Genomic DNA, 22,027 nt, shown 5'->3' with positions numbered 1-22,027 from the left:
GCCCAGGGAAGTGGTGGAGTCACCATCCCTGGAAGTCTTCAAAAGACGCTTAGATGTAGAGCTTAGGGATATGGTTTAGTGGAGGGCTGTTAGCGTTAGGTTGGAGGTTGGACTCGATGACCTTGAGGTCTCTTCCAACCTAGAAAATTCTGTGATTCTGTGTGATTCTGTGATTCTGTGATCATGTGGGAATGCAGACAATATTACTCACAAAAATAAAACAAAATGTGAGCCCTTCATGGTGTCTTTGTAACCTGAGCAATGGTTTTAAACACAGTTTTCCTGTGCTGCCTCCTGTTTAACATTTGATTACTTCAAAAAAATATATTAAAATAGAAAGATAAAATAAACCTTCTGTAGTTTATTTATTCAACTAAAGTAAAAAATATTTCTCTAATGTTCTGAATATTTTGAAGATTATTAACATACATGCTTTCTTTCCTTCTCTTTCCAGGAAAGGAAGAAAATGCAGATTGTCAGAACCCTTCACATTTAGTACCCGCACTATTATGATCTCTTCATTACTGGATGTTGAGTCTGGATATCAGAACTGCTACAGCAAAGCATTCTCGTATTAAGCTGAGGTAATTTTCTTCCTAACGATTTAATTGTTTCTATGCATTATGAAAGATAACCCTCACTCCCTTGTTCCCTGCCAATAAAAATATTTCTGTGAAGAAGATTCGTCTGTGAAGTATAGCATCAGTTGACTCAAAAAGACCTGACATTTTGATAACAGGGAGGCAGATTCAGTCTCCATCCATTAATATAAATTTAGCAAGAATGTGTTATGAGCACACGGACTTATGTTTAGAAAGCAATTGCAAGTGTGCACTCCTTTCCCTTCATAAACAGAGTATCAGCATGATAGACACAACATCCCAGATTCATGGCCTGTTAAAATACTTCTGTACAACCACGATAGATATGTCAGAGGCTACATTCTTTGGAGCATTGACATTAAGAGCTGAACTCACTGAGGACAAAATACTTAATGAAGAAATCTAGTACTGGAACAATGCAATTAACAAGTCTTTCAAAGTTTTATTTCCTGAGAAAAATTATTGGCTTTGACAGAATCAATTTGTCAAAAGTTCTAACAGACAGAAGGTAGAAACTACATGAAAATACCAGTCCCAAACCATATGGGGAGAGAACTCCATGTCCGAAGCCAGCAAATGTCAGGGTGCTCTTTAGGGAGAGAGATCCTCTGCTTCTCAGGCACTTGCACACTGAGATAAGGCTTTGCAAAGCAGGATGGATGTCCCTATTTTAGTGTTGTTTTTTTTTGTTTGTTTGTTTTTTTATAAATATTTTCTGCTCAACATGAAAGACAGAATTCATGAGATCTTACCAGTCCCTGGCCAACAGTGGCATGTTTTCCTCCAAAGAACAGAACAGTGCACAGTGTGTGGCCAATGTGGTCAGTCAGCAATAGGAACGTGTGGCTTAGGGCACAGACCAGAAGCCATCAGTTGCCAAACCATATGCCAAAAACAGGAGGTAGCTCTGAGGCTGGCCACTGGCTCATAAGGATGCAGTTAGCTTTGGAACTAAAGTACATAGCAAACATTCTCAGAGAGTTTTCTATTCTCATACAGCTTCAGCATTTCCCCTCCTTTCCTGGTACATCAATATTCAAGATATTGTCAGTGTTCTCTTTGTTGCCCTAGTAGAAATGCACATCTTTCACAATATATTAACATCACTGTTCTTTAACAGTTTTTATTTTGTGGTTTCTTTTTTCCCTTCAATTTAAAAAAAATAGAAATGCACACCAATGCAGCTGAATTGTGATGAACTGAATCAGAGAAAACACTCAGTGTAAAGAATTAACTGCTTTAGATGTGATCCATAAGTAAACAGCATATTGTATTATCATCAAAGCAAACAAGAGGAAAAGGGAAAGACACAGATGTAGGTGCATAGGAAGATCAGCTAGAGAATAGAGAGATTCTTATTAGTATACCTAACAAAGTTGCCTCAGGCTCCACATTTGCTTTCAAAGTAATGAAATTCTATTACAGGGCAGTAACCAACGTGGCACACAATTTTTTGAGGTCATTTAAAGCCTGCCTGTTAAACAAACATCATTCCGATTTTTTCTTCCAAGGATTCATATTTCCTGTATACTTTCAGCAATTTTTTGTCCTATCTGTCTCCTAAACTGTCATTTTGAACCACTGACAAGTTGTTTGCCTAAAACCAGAACTGTTTTCACTACCTTTCTGTTATTAATATTCTTTAAGCTACTTTTCAGCTTCAATTCAGCTGCAATAGCTTTTCTTTTAGTACAGGTCCACTGTACTTTACCTTGGATCTCAACTGAGCTAGAATACACAGTGTCATGTGAACAGTAAAAAACAATATAGCTTAACTTTCCCAACGTAGGTTGAATCAGGAGGTTTAAGAGTAATCAAAACCATATTTTAGTAGCAAGCAGAGCCAATAGCCACTGAAGCCTTATAAATACATTCATACCCACATTGAGCTTCATTATGAAAAAAAGCTCTCACACAGGGATACTAAAATCTTTGCTGTAGAATATTGAATAATTGGGGAACAAATAAATGGAAGAATATACCAATATCCATATCCGTAGCAACTTGTAAAAGGATCCCAGTAAAACAATATGAATCCTGACTTTTATCAACTTTTTATGACCTTCTTAGCACACATTAGAAAACTTGAAGGGCTTTCTACTGAGCAGAGTTTTTCTTTTGTTTTGTTGTTGGTGGTGGTATTTTTGTTTTGTTTTTACAGAAGTGCTTATTGCTTATAGTCTTTGAGTGAAACGTGATTTCATACACAAACACATACAAGCATGCAAGTGCATATGTGTTTTTAGTAAAGTCTGATGATAAATGTTTTGGACCAACTTAGTCATCAGTAATGCCAATAGAGAGGTCTGTCAGTTTGACTTTGTCAGCAAGTTATTCCACATTTGTGAATATATCCATTTAAATGCAATACAACATTTCTTGTAATATTTGTGTGCATATGTCTTTACAGGATTTGTATTTAGAACCAATCTAGATTTAAACTGCTATCACTGACATACATATCACATTATACATAATATAATCATATACATCTTTGTATGTGTTTCCATTCTTCAAGTTACTTTTCCCCTCCCCTTTTTTCCTATTGATTTTTTTTTCACTGCTGACTACAAAAACCTATTTATCAATATAAGTGGAAGTTATCTGAATGGCAGCCAATGTAGAACAGAGTCAATAGCGATGATTCATGGCATTCTCTTTTTTCCCTTTTTTTTTTTTTTTTTTTGAAAGTATTCAGAGCCCATACAGACAAGAAATTAATTCCCATCCTGTGAGATGGAAATATTGCTCACCCTTCTGCATTGAAGAGACATGAAATCCAAGTGATTCAGCCAAAGCTAACTGCTTTCCTCATCTCAGGAAGGTGGCACTGTGCAGTTCAGCTGAGTTGTGGCTACCTGAAAAACAGAAGAATTTGGACACATAAGCGTGAAATCAGACATTTTTAAATTGTTCTAACCACAGCAGAGGCTTTGCTAAGCTGAATGATTTCACCATGCTGAATTATTTCCCACGTTTCTTTGTTACTCCTGTAAAGTCAAAAAATCCAGGAACTGCAGAGTCATATGATCCACAGAAGAGAGAATAATGTGGTTTCTAAGAAAAATATTTATTACCAAGCAAGCTATTTTTGTTTATTAAATGACAGCTTCCCATCAGTGTTTGTTGATGTGGTGCTTGAAACAACAATGGCTATATAAAGCCAGGATATTATTTGTTTAGAGACATCCACTTGTGTTCTTCTTAATAGAAATATCAGAACATGACAATGCCAGGCTCACAGAAGCTCATCCAGGAATAAACTCCTGAAAATTTATTTTCCTAGAGGATCCGCTAAGCCAGTACAGGCACTGTGTCTCATTGCCAGTCTTCTAACATTAGATTTATAGGATGTTATAATTAACAACAGGTGGGCAGACAGGAGTGCATGCATAGCAAGCAAGCTGAAAAGACTCAGGAGCCACTTCTGAATCAAACTTTTGTCTGGATAAATTCAAGTACTGATCTTGGTAGGTTTTATGGTTGTCTTATTTATTTCTTAATTTAATCCCACCACACACTCCCTTTTCTTTTTTTTTTTTTTTTTTTTTTTGGTCAGAGTTTAGGGACCATCTCTGTATACCCTACATTGCCTTCATGGTTACTTAACTTTTGCACTTTTGTGTTTACCCATCTATAAAGTGCGATGAATTACACTTCTGTACCACAGAACACTTCTTGGAGAAGTGCAGACATGTCCATGCACCAAGTTTTTGAATGATACAGATTTGAGATATTTACATCTCCAGTATTCCAGCTTTCTCACATTCTGTACAAATAGCACAAAGGAAAAGGAAAAGGAAAAGTTCAAGGCATAGATAGCCTCTACATCAGTTTTGAGAGAAGCAGATCTTCATCTTAGGACTGAATGAGAGGGAGGAAAGCATTGAAAAATGGGAATCAGCAAAACAAAAATATATCCTAAATTAGTATTTGCAGAGTTAAACAAGAACTATTCTTTTTATGTAGTTATTTCTGATGTGAGAATACAAATGCAGCAAAGTGTGATGGGAAAGGTGATGGCTTTATTACCCAGCCAAAGGAGGACGCATATCCCAGCTCTGCCAACGTACTTTGATGTGACCGTGATATTCACAAGTTACTTGTGTATTGTAACATAATGAAGAACGGTAATTGGATAATTGTCTGTGTGTCCTCACTGAGGGTAGAAAATACTGTAAATGCATTAACTGGTAGGAAGACATAAATAGGAATGTTCAGACCAAAAAAAAAAAAAAACAGTATTTGTACTATAGAAAGAATTCAAGATTTTTGTGGGTACATTCCACACTCTGACCAATATAGTTTCCCAAGTTCCTCTGCAAATAGTTCTGATACATGAGATTAATTTCTACTAAAGCCTTTTTAGGGTGTTTCTTTCCCTTTATGCCCCCAATTCCCACACACACTTCAATCATTAAGGTTCATAACTTACTTCTTCTTCATTAGAGAGTAATGACCATCATTCTAGCTTTATGCTACCAGGCTGCTGACATGAACACAGGGTGGTAGAAGTCTGAGTTCTTTACAGTGTAGGGAGTTTAAATTCTCCAAGAACTATTTTCACATTAACTGCAGAAGAATATATTCATTTTTCCTGAGCATATGGGATCACTGTAGCCGAGGACTGGATATTAGTGTCTGGAAGAACCCAGGCTATGCCAGTGCTAGGTAGGTGTGCATACACATACACCTCATAATGGAAAGTGATCAATTTTATGCCCATCCTTTATAATTCTTCAGTCAGACTACTTGTCCCAAATTCTTCAAACATTAAGTTGCATGTTTTTCAGCACAGCCCAAACTGGTACCCTCATTTTGGATAACACTTAATTTCATTGTGAATCAGAGTCTCAACAGATTTTGTTGAACTGCTTTCTTGCCTAAGCAGTGACTGTTGTAACAGTGAAGTTATCCTGCTCGTTGCAGAGTTTGCACTTGATTAAAAATCACATAGCAATGTTTATGTATAGCTGAGACACAAGTTGCCCAAGGGATAACTTGTTACTCTGGGTAATTAATCAGAGGTGATGGGAAATTTTTCTTAATGTTCTTGATAATCTCCAGGGCATCATCCATGAGTGAAATGTTGGCCTCACTGAAGTGGAAAGCAAGTTTCATCAGTAAGCAGGATAGGCCAAGATTTTTCTCACAAAGCACTTAACGACCTGGTGTCATCTGGCAAAGTTTCTCTGTGCAGTCCTTTTTCTGACTTGGAGAAATAGCACATTTCTATTAAATATTTCTTATGCATACATACCAAGACCCTTGTTTTAGTAATCAGACATTTTAAGGAGGATTCTATACATTCTTTAGGGTAAGTAGTTTTTAAAGGGTTTGAATCTATATCCAAATAGTCTTTCACCTCTGTGAACTTGAGATTACATCCTCAATTAAAAATAAAAATAAAAAGAAGAGAAAAGAAAAACTCTTTCTGTATGTGCAAAAGGAAGATAAACAGGACTATCAAAATTGTTGGAGACTCAAGCACATCACTTGAAACAGTCTGAATACTTCCACTCTGAAGAGTGAAGCTAAGCTCAAAGACAATTATTTCATTTTTTAAACAAAACAAGCCTTCTTTCTCTTCATCAGATGCCCAAATTTAGAGATCCAATCACAGGGTTACTCAAAATAATCACTTAAAAACAATCCAATAACATTTTATTTTAATGAACATAGATTTTAGAATTTATAAGTGTAGAGACAAAATGAACATATGTTTTTCTTATTGATGTACTGTAGGATAGTTAAAATTTTGCTGGACAGAAGTAGTAGGAATTTTAAAAAGCCTGAAAGTATTTCCAGTTCAAAAGTGGAATCCTCCCCAACCCAAAGAACTATTTGAATCTGCCCTAGACTTTTTTTTTTTTTAAACAAACTGCTCAATGATTTAGACAAATGTTAAGATTGCTGAGTCAGTTTCAACTGGGCTTATTTCCTCTATTCAGCCCTTTCAGTTGTGATTTATTGATCCTAACTCTGAAAAGTGAATTAGCATCTTCTTTGCATTTTTAATCAACTACTCATAGCCATCCTTGCCCTTAAAACAATATTTTTCCTCAGCTGTATCTATCATAAACAAAAAATATTTTAAGAGATCTAAAATACTCAAAATAATTGAATCGTGAAAAGTTACAGAACATAGGACAGAAGTATGCAGGCTCAGTAAGAGTTTGCCCAATTTTTCATTTACATGTTGCTACAACATGCAAATGTTGTCAAAACAATAACTGCTGAACGCAAACAGGTATCGATGGATGGGTTTACCCAAGCTCAAGAAGGGCTATAACCTTCACGTTCCTTCTCTTGATCGGCCCCTGGCTCAGACTAAATTTGTCTCAATTAAAAACACACTGTGTTAACGTTGAACGCTCTGATTTTGAGTGCTTCATGATAGTCTCATTGTAGTAACAACAAACCAAATACTTATTTTCTTAAAAGACTTGGCAGCATCATGAATTCTAGCATAGGCTTTTCAACAGGTTTATTCCTCACTGTGATAACTAACTCAAGTTCTCCATAAGAGGCTCACAAAGGATCAGCACTTTTATGAGTGTATCAAAAGTATTTGGCTCTCAGCATTAACTGCAGCCTTGAAAGTCTGTCGTAAGTCATTGCCATATCTCTGATCCAAAAGAGAGCCCTTCTTTACAGGTAGATTCTTAGATGGATGCGGTTTGTTAACACTGTTACTTTCTTCTAAATGAAAATTAGTGCTGGTATGTTGCTTTCACACTGAGATATCTTACTGAGTATTATAAAATAAGACAATTCTGGAGCAAAAGTTAACACATGGACCAAGAAGGTCCACATTTCAATTGCAGGACTTGGATGCAGAACGTACACCCGCATTATTCAGGCACCTAACTTTCACTGAGCAGCAATCAGGCCACCCAAAACCTGTGCAAGTCTGAATACAAGTTGTTTTCATGTGCCTCAGTTTCCCATTTGTGAAAACACAGTGCCAATGCACCTCTTAACATCAGTTAGAATCATTAAGGTTGGAAAAGACCTCTAGGATTATCTAGTCCAACCTTTACCATAGTACTGACAAGTCCACCGCTAAGCCATGCTACTAAGTTCTACATCTACATGTTTATTGAAGACAACCACGGATGGGGACTGAACTATTTCCCTGGGCAGCCTGTTCCTATGTCACACAACCCTTTCAGCAGAGACTTCTCCCAATATCCAACCAAAGGATAGGATGGCAAACTGATTACAGTTTATGTGGTAATGACATGCCAAAGACTGCTTAGCAATACCTAATGAACTCAAGGATAGACCTACATGATTTCTGTTGTAAAGAACTTGCAATCTTGCCTACCTGAGCTGTTCACGTGCCCTGTGACCCTGACCCAAAGCAGACATGCGTAACTCAGCTAGTGGAGTCACCACTATTGGGATGAATCTTTCATGTGATGTCTTCCAAACTGGGTCAGAATTAAGTATCTGCTCATATTTAGTCTTTGATTTGTTGAACTGAATCTTTTATTTATGCAAGTGTACACATGCGCCTGTACACACGATAATACATGAGTTGTTTTTGAGAAAGACAATAAAACATCAAACAAAATCAAAAGACAAATGGAAACAATATAATCTATGCTGTGTTTGACATATACAATAAGGGATAGGAAAGACGATGACTCTTTGCGCAAGTAAATTATACCTTGTAGGTGAATGGCACAACATTAAAACCATCAAATTTACAAGTCAAAGATATCTTGTGTTACTGTTCCCTTATTAAATGAATGGGAACAAAGTCAGCTGAAGACCTACAGGTGGTGTATGCTTGCCTTTAAACAAGCCACACTCACACTACCTCAAATCCACAATACATGTATATAAGAACTCCTACTGTCATTATTTTAGAAAAAATCTGTTGTGGCAAGGGAGAGGAGAAACTCAGCAACATATTGGAGACATTTACATTCTGCAGAAGTAATAGTGAAGTGTCGCTTTGTGATCTTCACATTCCACAGTAATCTTGGCTCACCCGTGTGTCAGCCAAATAGTTTGACTTGAACAGAAGCTGAAGTTTTATTCTTTTGAAATACTATACTCTGGTTATGTCTTTATTCCCTCTGTCTTAATTATCTGTTTTCCAATGTATTTCCACAGCACACAACTCACAGAGAAACTGTAAAAAAGACATCACAATCTACAAACAAAACGGTCTGATCCTTCATACCCCAACCTCTTTTAGTTTTCAAATCCTTTTTTTTTTTTTTTTCCTTTATCACAAGCCAATTCACATTGCTTTGAAAGACTCTACCCTTTTGAAGTTAAAGATGCCCTTTGCATTGGTCTACAGAGCTTGTCAGCAATTTCTAGAAAATTAATAGTTACGCTTGATTATGTATTTTGTAATTATTAGGGTTTTTGTTGTTGTTTTGTCACTCGCCATGTTTAAAGGCCAGGCAACTCAGCAACTCCTTCATGATTAGTGTTGTAATACGATATTGAGCACCTTGATATATATTTTGTTTGTTAACTTTTTGCTTCTTGAAAAAAGGTATAAATATTTCCATGACATAGGTAAAATATACAGAAAATAATCAGTGAGACTGCTTTCTAATGAAGGTAGCTGGGCACCATCTCTTGCAACTACGGCTGTATTAGAGTTTCTCGAGAATATATGAGAGCTGCACTTCTTTGAACACAGCATGCATTTTTAGACGCACCATGTTCCCAGTTACTCTAAAGTGTTAAAAGTTAGGAAGGGGAAGAAACAAGTCAATCCATTTCCTAACATATGAGGACTGTTTGAACTCAGTGCATTATAATCAACCTGGCTTCTGCCGTTGGCAGAGCCCCAGCAAAAGCTTTCTGGGACATGAAGCAGGGCTATCAGCCAACTGCCAAAGCCTTCAGAACAGGAACCTGTCCATAGCATTTCTCTCAAGCTCACCAAGGTCTTCATGTTCAGAACTACTTATTGCAAACAACACAGACCCACCAATCCTCCTCTCTATTTGATGTATCAGAGTATTGGCTTTCAACTGTAGAAAAACAAACAAAACCAACCTGTAGATGGTGAGATAAAAAGACCTTGGTAGTTGTCTACTGATGTTCCAGACATTAGACTGGTATTTTCCAAGCTTTGTTCCATGTTTTATTTTAAAATGAAAGCCATAGTTCTCACGGCATCTGAATTTATGTAAAATTGACACCATTTATCTTAAAAGATAACTGTGCCAATGCTGACAACTCTTAAAAAGTTTCTATTTAAATTCTAGATCAAATCAAGCAATGAACAGAGCTGCTCATGTAATTAGTGCCGTAAGCAGAAGTAATTCAGACTCAGAAGTTCAGACGGACTTAGGTCCTAAAATCTGCCAGGGTTCTACACGCATTTCCAGATGCTGTTCAGTGCAGTGCTCCTTGGCCTTCTGTTGGGAGGCAGTGAAACACGGCCTCTACCTCCCTTCAGCACTTAGTGTGGTGTATAAATACCTCTGAGAATGAGTGGGCACTGCACCCAGATGCATTTCATCCTGTTAGAACATAGCATTTGAGTCACTAGCCTTTAAAAAGTTAAAAAAAAAAAAAAAGTCTTCATTCCATGAAGCCATCAGCCTCAAAAATGTCAGTCAAAAAAATGAAGTTCGGATTTTGTGAAGACATTTGGGAAAGGATATTGCTTTAATTGCAGTCTCCTTGCACAGCTGAGAAAGGATATGCAACAAGCTCCTGCCTACCACAAGCAACCCCACGGAGAGTTTGTGATGCTAAGCACTTCGTAATGGCAAGGCTTTTGAAGAATTATCATCCCAACTTTGCAGGTTTACTTGTAGAGGATCACTAATAGTAGACCACAAGAAACTGAAGTCTTACTGCCCCCAAAACTCCGCATGTGCACACTGCAGAAAACAGCTGTAACTGCTCCTACTCCACCTAGCAGACAACAGCTCTGGAAAGGAGACCAGGTTACAGTAAAGGTCAGAATTTGATTAGCCTTGGGACTGATGGATCAAAAATAATTATCTGTTACAAGAAATAATTCCCAGTTTACAATATTTTAGAAATAAGTCGGGAAAAACACAGCTAAAAAGATCTGGATTGTTCTCAAACCTAGACAAATTAAAGATGGAAAATAATTAGATCATCCAGCCCATTTCCCTGCCAATGCAATATTGTTCCCTAAAGTACATTTCCTAGTGCTTGCCTTTTTTTTTTTTTTTTTAATAAAAATAAAAAGAACAAATCCCTTGAGAAGGGAGATTCCAACATTTCCTTTGGACACATCCTGGCACAGTGTCAGGGATGTTTTTCCTCCCTCTGTTCAGTCAGGCATTTCCTTTTTGTTTCACCCTACCTATTTCCCTCTTCCACTGAAGAACTCTTCCTCCTCCTTGCTGCCAGGGCCCTTCAGGAATCCGGAGGGGATGCTCTACTGGCAGGAACAGGCATTCCCACAAAAATTACATTCCACGGTATGGAAGCTTGTACCATCACGCAGTTTTAGAAGAACATTTCTGTAGCCTACTGTTGTTTACTACTTTTTGCATGCCAGATGGGAAGGAAGCATCTGGAAGGTACCCTAGCACCTTTGGACATTTTTAACGCAGTAATTCTTCACTATGAATTTTGGGGAGAGTCTCTGTTAAACTCTAAGCTTGACTGCCTCAGATTAAGTCAGGAGGACTTCTGGAAAAGATTCCCACAATGAGCAGTGAGCTCACCATATATCTTGCAACTTGTGATTTGTCCCTCTGAATAAAGAGCAGAAAAATATAGAGATGTTCTTAGCCCCACTGGGGACTGAACACAAAATTAACCTTCTGTGCTGTATGAATGTACTCAGGACAGTATGAAATACACATGCAATATTCACATGCAACAATTACGGTCCTGCTGTAGATGCGGCAGCCCATGCAAACTCACTCCAAGCAGTTCTGTTATCAACAGAGTGATTGTGAGAAAAAATTCACTGCCATTCAGCAGGCTGTCTGCAAACTCAGCATCACGAAACACTTGTGTGTTTGTGGAGAGATCCTTTTGCACTTTCCACAAAAGCTGTGGCTCACAAGGAACCACAGGCCAAATACAGCCTGGGTGTTTTCAGACATTTGAAGAATCAGGTCAAGGCAGGAATTTAACTGTGGTTTGCTAAGAGGAAGTGTCTTCTTGTTAACCTTGTCAGATTTAATTATATAGCCTTCTAATGTAAGCAGTCCAAGTCTGCTACCTTGATGAAAGCATTGTACTATAGGTCATGATAAATATCATTCCTGAACTTCAAGTTTAGTTTTGCCTTCAAGAGGCCTAGCCAGAGCACTTAAGAATATTTTCATAGAAGAACAACAAATGTTAAAAATCCTTTTGTTCTTCAAATTTGAGCAGGTGGACTTAGTTGTTGGCCTTGCAAAACAGCTTGCAGGATGGAAGGATTAAGTTTCCATTACATAATTCAAGAGACTGGCTAAGCATAAAACAAAACAATGAAAAAACTGGTTGTAACTCTGTCCATCTCTTTGAAGGGATAGAAATATTCTTGGATGTGCCCTTTGTTTTGACACATTTATACTGATTACAAGTCGAAGGGTGAAGTTGGAACATTACTTCCTCCAAACTCCCTCAGTCCCCATTTGTTCTAGCACTGTCACTGGCAGAATCCTTCTCTCAGCAAAGAAGCTTTCTCTTTTAACGTAATTGCTCTTGGAGATGTTCAAGCATCCAGACCACACAGCTGAACATGGCGAGGAGTTGTGAGAAGACCTTGGGACTGCGTATCCAAGATTGTCTGAAAGAGACCATAAGCGCTAAAGCAGAATTGATTTGTGCAAGGTCACACTATCAGAGTGTACCTAATTTCTGGAGGATAAATCCAGATATTCAATGATGCGTTAGCAACACCAGGAGAATCCCTTCTGCCTTAGCCTTGCCCAGATGAGAGCAGCCACCTCTTGGCACCACCAGTGTCATGCGGGGCTCGTGATGGCAGCACTCTCCCTACGGAGGGGCAGTGAAGGCCCATAGGGCACGTCAGGGCTCCATCATTGGCGTTTTCCCATGTAATTGTAGCTTTTCCATGAGCCCTTTCCCACTGAACTGTGGAAAGGCAGAGCCTGGGAAACTTGGAAAACTTGTCCCATTTGCATGGATGAGCAAGCTTCATCCACCCCACAGAGCATTTCTAATAACAAATATGGCACCCTAAGCTAAATTTTAATCTATGCCCTGACAGCCAGACAAGTGAAGAGCAACCACACGCTTCAGCTGAAGGGTATGTTTATGGATAGGGTTGCAGCTTGGGCAAGCCACCCGTTAGAGCTCGAGTTAGCTCAAGGGTAAAGACAGCACAAGAATAAAGCAGGGTCTTTAGGATCTACTCAGTATTCTCTATCAGCAACACTCTGTCATAAGTTTAAAATAAAAGTTTCTACTGAATAAACAGTAACAGCAAATGGCAAATAAAAATAAATCCTCTTCATTAGAGTAATGCATGTAAATTACCTTCCATAATACTTCTTTCTTACCATGTCAAATCCACAATCTGAAAACTTACTAATCAAAGCACAATTCCCCTCAAAATTCAGATGAGTAAAGAAATCTGATTTGAGGGCTTTTTACCCTCTGTAAACACCAAAATGGCCAGGTATATCAGAACTTGTGCAAAATGCATAAAATTAGAAGGGAGAAGAGGTTTTCTTAGGCACTTGCACCACTTCCACTCCCACCCACAAAAAACAAAACAAAACAAAACAACTTTTTTCCTACATCTAGACCCTTCTACTCTCATAAATCAAATAATTCATGTACGCAGTCATTTAGGAATTCACCACCAAAAGGGGAAAAAACAAAGCCACACACACACCAAATGGTGATCAAAGAGTTTGGCAGGTATAAAACATAAATATGGGTGAGTAATGTTAAACTGCTTAAAGCTAGCCAGTTCACATCTTAGCACATCCAAGATAGGTGATGCCTGTTTAATGAGCCATCCCATCAGCTCTCAGAACAAGGGAGTAACATTTTCTTGTGCCACATTTCCTGTTCTCCTCTCATTGTCCTTCACAAAAGAGGGATGTCTCTTCTTCTAGTCAGAGCAGATAATTCCACAGCCTAAGGTACTGCTTTGATAAATGCAGAGGAAGAAAAAGCTCCCTAAGTCCAAATTCCCATGAATAAACATATCAGGCAACTTACGTATACTTTGCAACAGCTTCCAAGCTCATTGATGAGATTGCCTTAAAACAGTCCAGAACAGAGGGTGAGATCGTGTAAGTATAGCAAACTAATTTGGTTTTTAATTTTTTTAATGTCTAAAATAACTTCTCTATAATGCAATTATGTTGTTCCTGGAAAAAAACTCGCTGCAGAGCCAGATTACAGGCTGTTTCATTCCCTTTCCAGCCAGCACAAGAATCCCTACTTATCAGCCAGCACACTTGTAAAGAAAATGCCCTCTAACTCAGTTGCGAGCAACTTCAGGAACTTCATGGCTCTATGCTCACACGTGTGCAAACCACCTTCCTTAATAAGCCTTGGGTTTTGTTTTTTGTGGTTTTGTTTTGTGTTTTAAATTTAACAGAACAATTGAAAACCTCTGTGGCTCAGCAGGTGTTAGCCTTCATCCGCCAACAGAAGCTGGCTTGATATAAACCATTTCCATTTCAGCATCGGTTGCCATTCCATACCATTTATTTCCCAGCTGCTGCCTCATCCCAGCTGTTAGTCGCTCCGCACCATGGAAACTGTCTCACTCAAAGCGCAGCACGTGGCAAGCAGGAGAGGCTACGAAAGCTGGTGAAAGCTCATTGCCACCTGTGCAGCCCAAATTGCTTGCTCAGGTTTTACAGTAACACAGCTTTCCCAGCTCTATAAACAGCAACACAAACCCCCGCCACCCTTTGGGTGTAAAATGATTGATGATGGCACCTAACTGCAAGGGTCAGAGGGCAAGCTTTGATTGCGGAGGTCGTAGCCAAGAGGTTCTTCCAACAAGAAATGCCAATGAATATTTAACTCCCATGCAAAGCAAACATAGTGTTAGTTGCTGATAACACCTGGCCTCCCTGTGTGATATGATACTTAATCTCTGCCAGTTGCATAACGATTGCTAAAATAAATATGCAGTGCAACTACTGAGTCCTCCACTCCCACTTCTGCTCCACCTCTCATTCATGCTTTCAAGAGTTTCTCCAAAAGAGAGGAAGAGGGGCATGGTGGTTCTTTTGACATGTTTTGACTTGAGAACCTCAGTTTTCTATCTTTCATTAATTTACCAGAGCGCACATGATATGTAGTAGCATTGTCCAATGATTTAGCATAAGAGGTAGTATTTAGCTTAACATGATCAGCCTCTGCAGAAGAAAATTTCCTCGGACGCTAGCACAGTTAATTGCACAATGTTCTGACTCCCTTTGTGTTGTCCACCACAGACACTGCAAGTGCTCCTCAGGAGGACATATCTACCAGGCAGACTGCTTTGTCTTCCCAAAGAAGGCTTTGACATATGAACTACCTAAACTACATAAATAAAACCATTGAAGACCTGAACTCCAAATCTGTTTTCACACTACTGAATAGCCATCTTTCTTTCCTTCCCTTTTTAACCATCTTGCATTTATCATGTAATTTCATGTCAAAATTTTATAGTTGTCATGCATTTTGGAGGTGACGTATATGGCTTGTTAGAGCAGCTTCCCACGTCTATGGTGAGGTCTACTGAGTAACACAGATGAAGAGTTTCTTCTAAACAATGTGCAAATTCTTCTATTTAGCCTGCATTTGTTTTATTGGTTTGGTACGGTAACTGAGTTCCTGCTTTTCTTATGAGCATCTCATGGAAAGAGTCCAATGCAGTAAGAAACGCATCAAAAGCGGCAACAAGAAGGCTCTATTATTTAGTAATTTATTTCCCGCAGTTAATTCCTTAGCTGATTTATCTGATTTCTGACTGGTTTCACAGGTCACTGGACTTGCCAACACATTTTTGCTTTAAGTCACTTCCTTGCCAGACCAAAAGGAAAAAGAAAAAAAAAGGACAAGACAATGAAAAAGTCTTCAAAAGGGGAACAAGCCTATCTTCTGGTCTTTCTATGTCCACTGCCAAATACAAGACAGGATAGGAAACAACCGCAACAGGCAATAAAAGGGCGCATGTATTTTTCATAACATACGCACTTATCTGCTATATTCCATGGCAGACAATTCAAAGCATAGAATTTTAGGAAGTACTTCAAAGCCAGTAATACTGGACTCCTCAATCACGGGTCAGCACTTCTTTGTAGTGCACTATATGTATATAATAAAGGTAACCTCTGAGCTAAGGATTTATATGCTAAACTAGATCCTCCAGTTCTCCTCCATCAGATGCTTTACAAACCTGTCAACGTTAAAACCCACATTTGAAAGTGAGGACAATTCTTCCTGCATTTAGAACATAAATAATAACAAAAATACTCTGTTACTAGATAGATTATTTCCTGTAATAAACTTAAGCAGAAATAAAACAGCGTAACTCCCACTATGACAAGTGCTCCTTGATAGAGGGAGGCTTCTTAATGCTGTGCTAAATCCAGATTAGACAATGGCTTTCACTTCCTTTGTTGGGACACCACTCAATTTCCCATAGATACGAAACTTGGAAAATTTTAGCATTTATTTATTTCTCCCCAGATTTCATTTTGCTTTGCTCATGAAGCAGACTGGTTTATTTTCATCTGTAAGATCTTACATTTATTAAGGGATAAATCTATGGTGAATTTAAATACTAACACAATTAGGGTGTTTACATGGGGTCTTTGCACAATGTTTATGAGATGAAGTAAAACCCAGACATATTCTGTTTCTGATTTGTATCACAAAGATTGCAGTGCAGCTAGGAAACATACTTCAGTGAGTCACATCTTGGAAAAGAAAAAAGATAAATGGCTAAAAATGCAATAATGGTAGGTTATCAGGAAATAAACACTGAGCTAGCAGACTTTGTCATTCTGCTTGCAACCACTTCTAGTCCATGTCTAGGATGTGCCTTCAACCACCCAACTGAGAAATGACAGTTTTTACTCTTGATGACATTACATCCATAACAAAGGCAAAAGATAACTGAATTAATTTTTCTGCTCTCCTGTATTCAGCTGGCTAAGTGTGTAGGGGCTGAGACTCCAGAAAGACAGGAATGCATCATTTCAGCCTCCGGCTGATCAATAACCCTTCACATTTACTTTCAGATCTCAGAATTCCTTGCAAACATAACAAAAACCTACCACTGATTTAATCTCCTAAAATAGATAGCATTATGCTAGCTTCCCCTGGTATGAAACTGGAGCTGAAAGGGTGTAATTCCCTACATACTGACAGGAGCAAAAGTGGCAAGGATGAGCGTTAACAACTCTGTTGGTATCACGATACATCTATGGTGTTTTTATTTGTCCAGAGGTAAGCAGAACATATTCACATATAAACACCAAAGAAGAGAGAAAAGGCTGCAATAAGTCATTAAATGCAATTCATTTGTCAAAATGAAATCCCTTGTTGGGTTCAAAAATGTTTCCCCTCAGATTCTACCTTTTCACCTCATCCTTATTTTTTTGGCTGGGTTCAGAATGGTGTAGGAAGTCAGTCCAGTGCTTCTGTAAAGCAGAATTGTAGGCTATGTCCTGTGAGCCACTTACTGGCAGCGTTTGTCTCTGAATGTCTCCTGTTCTTTTAAACACATTCCCACAGATGGATCCTTACCTGAAGCAACCTTTTAAAATGTAATAAAAGAACAGCTGTTAGCTACATCCATTACATTTTCAAGTTTATTTTTTTACTCAAGGATAATACTGTCATCTCTTCAAAGTTGCTAGGAATTTATTTTGAAGCAGAAGTAAAAGGAAAGATATCCAACAAGTCATCTGATTTATTGCAGTAACCCTCTTTTATATGCAGTGTTAAAGTGATCATGTGCTTGGCTTTAGAAATGTTAAGTATTTCAATTCAGTGGAAAGGTTTAAAGGAATAAGTTATACACATATGCTTTTCCAATTACATCAGTATGTTAAAAGAAGTTGTTTTTTTAAAAAGTGCTAAATCACTGTATAGTATGTGCAAGCTAAACCAAAAGTTTACTTCAGAGAGAATATTGAAAAGATGTATCCTCCAGGCTAGATAGCAAAAGCTTTGGCACTTATGAAATGGATCTGGAATGTTTCTACATGTAGGTGTGATTCAAAACAGTATACACACATTTCCAACAGCAAGATTTGTAATTCCTCACCATCCTACCAAAAATGCTAAAGGAGGCTGATGGTTTGTACACTACCTTGGCTGAGCCTGTGTGTTCACTGGTGCCAGACATCATTCCTAGTGTATTCAGCCTTTTACATGGATTTCAGGACTCTGTAGCCAAGAAGTCCCTAATGCTTTTGTAGAAAACGTTACTCTTGAGGAGTGTTGCATGCAGGGCTTACACTTCTTTTTCTTCGTTCTTTTTTAAGATAGAAAGTTGTTTATCTCAATATGCTGTTTCCTTGTCTATCCATCTATTCATCTACTCCCCACACCCCAAAATAACATTTTTGCTTTCTGGACAATTTGAAATTCATCTTGAAAGAAGTCTAGAGTCTAAAGGAGAATTATATCCTTGCACAAGTTCTTGAAAATCAGTGGGTAGAGACACAGCTTGGCATGCCCACAGAGGGAAAGGCAGACAAGATTCATCTGTTAGTCATTCAGTTTGGCCTCCGGAAAGTAAAGAATGTAAATCCAGAAGAAATCAAAATTCATTAGTTTTGCTGCTCACATAGCAACTTGGACAATCCATTTGGGTGATGCAGTAAAGGAACCATTTGGGATCCAGTCCTGCTCCTTCATTACCGAGGCAGGAAGAGAGCCTCAGTGGAAATACACTGAGAAAACACAGTTTAGAAACTCACTCTAATATTCTTCTCTGACACTACATCTACCAAACATCAATTTGTCAATTTGCTTGTTGCTTTTTTTGGTGTGTGTGGGTTGTTTGTTTAAGTGTCACAGGACAGTTACATGTTGCAGAATAATGAATCATTCTTTAGCAAACATCTGCTTTACGGGGCTATCCCTCAAGGAACCAGTTTAAACTAATGATACCAAAAAGCAATGATCAATTCATTGCTCAATTTTAGCAAGCAGGCCATTCCAGGGTGATGTGCATAGCAAAATAAATGAGTTGAACTACAACACCGTTATTGCCCTAACTTGTTGCGTAAAATCATGCCAGAATTGTCCTGTTGCTGGGCTACAGCAGTTGGGGTGAGATCTAAAGCTAACTGCCATTAGCAAAGCTGACATTTTTTGGTTAGACGCCAGATTGAGCTAAGGAGAGGTGGTGAAGTGAATTAGGTACAGACTGGCCTTAAGGAAAGAAACTGTAGGAATAGCCTAGTTTGGAAAAACAAACAAAGAAACCAGCAAAGAATAGGAGTTCATTTTCCATTTTGAAATTGCCTTTTGCTAGCATCATTGGCTTATGGGCTAGGTTAATGTTTTAGCCACAGGTGTTGCCACTCAGCGAGGTAGGCTTAGCAGGGTAGCTGCATGAAGCAACAGCTTGCCACAGGACGGGTAGCACTGAGTACAGCGCATTCGATGTACCCACCACTCTTGTTATTACGCTGAGGTAGCTGTGCTCCTGGACAGCTTCCCTTCCTCTGCATTATCTCCGTTCAACAACCTGCCTCAGCAGCACATGTGCCTCACTTAGTTGGTTAGGGAGAACAGTAACTATTCAGATCCTCTTAATTACGCATGCTCTTCTAGAGTGCACGCGCTAACTTCTGGTCCTTACGATTGCTCATTCATCTTCAGCAAATACTCCATACACAAGGTTCTTGGAATATTTTTCCCTACCCTCACCACAGAACATAAGGAACATATGTTGCCTGAGTACAAGTCAGATGTTAAAACAAACACAGAATTTGAGGAAGAACAGTCTCATATTTTGCCTTTTTAAAGGCAGAATTAGTCCTTCCCATTGTTCATTTGCTTTTTCTCCTCCTCAAACTCCCATTTAGTAACACAGGATACTCTTAAAGACAACTTAAAGCACCTCAGAATTTGAATGAACCAGATGAGAGCAACCATCCTTCTAGGCTACAGATATCCCACTGAAATGAAAACAGATGCTAATATCATGCCCATTTCCAGCAAGATAAATATGTATTAAATGTACTTGAAGGAAGAGGTAAAGGAATCATTGCTCTTCCGCTAAACAAAGACTTGGCAGGCAGAAAAGCACTATACAGGTAGTAGGAACCTGGAAGTTTGCCATGTATTTTACCGTATTACCACTGTTAAAATATCAGGTTCTATGATAACATTTTTTCTTCACTTCCACTCATACAGTTTAGGGATTAAGCAAAATGAATAACAGAATGCCTTATAAAATAACAGGACATGCTTAGAAACACTGAAGTTCAACATTTTGAAGAAGATCTGTAATTGTCACAGTTTCACCAGAGTACAGAAAAAAGATGCTAACAGAGAGCTTCACACTGCCATAAGCAGTGTTGCCTCATAGAGCAATACATACCCTTCCCTTTAACACAAAGACAGAGTCCCTTCTGTCTTGCCTTTGTAGTTCAGAATCTCTAAACTACATCCACTGCAAGCATATTTCAGGCTCTGTAATTTTCAAATACTTGTACTAAGTCCTCACACTTTTACTGAAGTATGAAAGCTGTTCTCATGGGGACTATTTTTCCACTCTTTCTTCAGCCAACAATACAACTTTCAAAAGGAGCTTTGCCTAAGGTGAACGGTCAGGCACAGACACATTTCACAGCATCCACAGCTGCTGTACCACCTGAGGTTATTTTCAAGAATGCAATCTCAGGCCAGGCAGCCCTATTAAGAGGACACAAAATAGAAGCCAGGGACTATGGCCTTTAAACTTTAAAAATAGAAACATCACAGTTAAAAGTGTTTTATTCCTCATCACAGTATTTGCTGTTATTAAACCCAAAGCAGAAAAGGAAGGGGACAGATGCACCACATCACTGCATTTCTAGTCCTTGGTGCAACATGCTTCTTCTTGCTTTTTATAACCCTTTAAAACCTGGGCAACACTCAATAAATTACTTGGCCCATAGGTGTTGACAAAAGGGACCCTCAGAGTAAAAACACAAGCTACTTTTCTTCCCATCCCCAAAATAAACACAGCAAGTAAGCATAACAGCAAGCGTACTGTACTCCATCCTCTACAGCTATCTGCTGAGGTAACGTTGGTGATCTTTGTGAAGTTGACATGCCATCAAAATTTATAAAGCCATTAATAATTTTCAAAGCTATTCTTTAACCTCCTCAAAAACTACTGCATTTGGGTTACAGTTAGTCCATATCTTTCAGGTTTTTTTTCCAGCCTTCCTGAAACATAAGGGTCATGGGCAGATTTAGTAAATGAAGTGTAAAATTCTAATGTGATCCACCAATTCCAGGAGATGGGGACCTAAGTAAAACCATTGTAACATTTCTTCCTCACTTCTGTTAACGGATACAAGATGACAAAAAAGTGCATGTATACATGGTATAGAAAACCAGAAAATTGGCAAATGAATTCAGAAATTGTTAAATGCACCTGCAACACACACACACACACACACACACACACACAAAAGTAATCCAGAGAACTTTTTAGGGGCCTAGAGATACACAAAAAGCAAGGGCAGAGAGTCAGCTAATAACATTTTTACTAACAGAAAATAACTTCAGATAATTTTTAAGACATGTTTAAATTCAAGCAAGTATATTTGATTTTTCACCTCCTTTCAGTCATACACATTTAAGTTCCTTGGATCTAGAAAAGTTCATTTCATAGGCACAGAGATACAGTATACACATCCAAGTGTTAGAAGAAAAATCTTTCCTCAGAGAGCATTTATTTTTCTTCCAAATTGTGGTATTGAAAAAAATGCTATCGGCACGAATCTTTATAACTCATTATTACTTCTTCCCCCTAAACAATTACAATTTAACAACAATACAAGCCAACTTCAAAAGCCTCAGTATTCCTTCTGCTTCAGAAACTTTTACTCAATGTCTCCTTGAGAGCACTAGGGAAAGAAAAAAAAGTATAAAAAGTATAGCAAGAATCAACAACACTTACCACTTGGAAGAAGGAGATATAGCAAAACTGCAGCCAGCTCCAAAGTGGTCCCTCTAGGGTTGTATCTGCTTGGCTATACCAATAACGATGAGAAAGCCACACAAAAAAAATAAAATAAAATAAAATAAAAAATATATATATATAATGGGAGAGAAAAAAAATCTTACTACAATCTTGCCAGCTCTTCAGTTACATGGTATTTTTCATTAAGAGCTAGATGTCCTCAAGAGACTATATGATTTTTACCATTTTCATTTGGAAATATAAAAGTCCACAATTAGACTTCCACAATGACAAATATGTGCACTACATTATAAAGTCTCAGAAACCAAAGAAAGCAGCA

At 38.3% G+C, this 22,027-nt stretch overlaps 1 protein-coding gene across 1 annotated transcript in view; it reads left to right on the top strand.

The window, feature by feature from the left end:
* Nucleotides 1-22,027, top strand: part of COL8A1 (collagen type VIII alpha 1 chain) — an 85,782-nt gene that overhangs the window by 15,481 nt on the left and 48,274 nt on the right. Inside the window, exon 2 of the mRNA XM_032197622.1 lies at nucleotides 455-584. The gene's annotated coding sequence lies outside the window, so the exon portion shown is untranslated. The remainder of the gene's footprint in view (nucleotides 1-454; nucleotides 585-22,027) is intronic.

This window comes from Aythya fuligula, chromosome 1, assembly GCF_009819795.1.
Source record: "Aythya fuligula isolate bAytFul2 chromosome 1, bAytFul2.pri, whole genome shotgun sequence".
In the NCBI taxonomy this organism is placed as follows: Eukaryota; Metazoa; Chordata; class Aves; order Anseriformes; family Anatidae; genus Aythya; species Aythya fuligula.
Note: the sequence above shows the minus strand (reverse complement) of the source record. Positions and strands in the feature narration are given on the sequence as shown.